Consider the following 1,993-nt stretch of genomic DNA (forward strand, 5'->3'; position numbering starts at 1 on the left):
GGTGACCCGATACGTTCCCGGTACCCTTCGGAACACTTCCGGTGTCCGAATACTATCGTCCTATATATCAATCTTTACCTCTTGACCATTTCGCGACTCCTCGTCATGTCTGTGATCTCATCCGGGACTCCGAACAACATTCAGTCAAAAAAATCACATAACTCATAAAATACTATATTGTCATCAAACGTAAAGCGTGCGGACCCTACAGGTTCAAGAACTATGTAGACATGACGACACCTCTCCGGTCAATAACCAATAGCGGAACCTGGATGCTCATATTGGCTCCTACATATTCTATGAAGATCTTTATCGGTCAAACTGTTATGACAAGATATGTTATTCCTTTTGTCTATCGGTATGTTACTTGTCCGAGATTCGATCGCCGGTATCTTCATACCTAGTTCAATCACGTTATCGACAAGTCTCTTTACTCATTCCATAATACATCACCTCATGACTAACTCCTTAGTCGTTTGCTTGCAAGCTTGTGATGTGTATTACCGAGAGGGCCCAGAGATACCTGATACGTCCATTTTTACATCATGTTTTCCTACTGTTATTTATGATTTTTTATGCATACTAATGCTTTTTGGAGTACTTCTAATGCCTTTTCTCTCATAATTTGCAAGGTACACACAAAGAGGGAGAATTCCGGCAGCTGGAAATCTGGACCTGGAAAAGCTACGTCAGGCTACCTATTCTGCACAACTCCAAACAAGCTAAAACTTCAGGGATAATTTTATGGAATATTTGATGAATATTGGAGCAAATAAGTACCAGAGGAGGCCCACCAAGTGGGCACAACCCACCTGGGCGCGCCAGGGAGCCTAGGCGCGCCCTGGTGGGTTGTGCTCACCCAGGCCCACCTCCAGTGCCCATCTTCTGGTATATAAGTCATTTTTACCTAAAAAAATAAGGAGAGCATTTTCGGGATGGAGCGCCACCGTCTCGAGGCGGAACTTGGGCAGGAGCACTTTTTCCCTCTGGTGGAGCGATTCCGTCGAGGGAACTTCCCTGTCGAAGGGGGAAATCATCGTCATCATCACCACCAACAACTCTCCATCTTGGGGAGGGCTATCTTCATCGACATCTTCAACAACACCATCTCATCTCAAACCCTAGTTCATCTCTCGTGTTCAATCTTCTTACCAGAACTATAGATTTGTGCTTGTGGGTGACCAGTAGTGTTGATTACATCTTGTAGTTGATTACTATATGGTTTATTTGGTGGAAGATTATATGTTCAGATCCATTATGCTATTTAATACCCCTGTGATTTTGATCATGATTATCATTTGTGAGTAGTTACTTTTGTTCTTGAGGTCACAGGAGAAATCATGTAGCAAGTAATCATGTGAAATTGATATGTGTTCGATATTTTGATAGTATGTATGTTGTGATTCCCTTAGTGGTGTCATGTGAACTTCGACTACATGACACTTCACTATTTTGGGGCCTAAGGGAATGCATTGTGGAATTGCAATTAGATGATAGGTTGCGAGAGTGACAAAAGCTTAAACCCCAGTTTATGCGCTATTCCGTATGGGACCGATTGGATCCAAAATTTTAATTCTATGGTTAGGATTTATTCTTAATACTATTCTCATAGTTGCGGATGCTTGCGGGAGGGTTAATCATAATTAGGAGGTTTGTTCAAGTAAGAACAATACCTAAGCACCGATCCACCCACATATCGAATTATCAAAGTAACGAACACAAATTGAATCAACATGATGAAAGTGACTAGATGAAATTCCAGTGTACCCTCAAGAACGCTTTGCTTATTATAAGAGACCGTTTTGGCCTGTACTTTGCCTCAAAACAATTGGGCTACCTTGCTGCACTTTTGCTACTATTATCGTTACTTGCTCGTTACAAATTATCTTGCTATCAAACTACTGTGCTACTTACAATTTCAGCACTTGCAGACATTACCTTGCTGAAAACCACTTGTCATTTCCTTCTACTCCTCGTTGGGTTCGACACTCTT

The sequence above is a fragment of the Triticum dicoccoides genome, chromosome 4B, assembly GCF_002162155.2.
Source record: "Triticum dicoccoides isolate Atlit2015 ecotype Zavitan chromosome 4B, WEW_v2.0, whole genome shotgun sequence".
Classification (NCBI taxonomy): Eukaryota; Viridiplantae; Streptophyta; class Magnoliopsida; order Poales; family Poaceae; genus Triticum; species Triticum dicoccoides.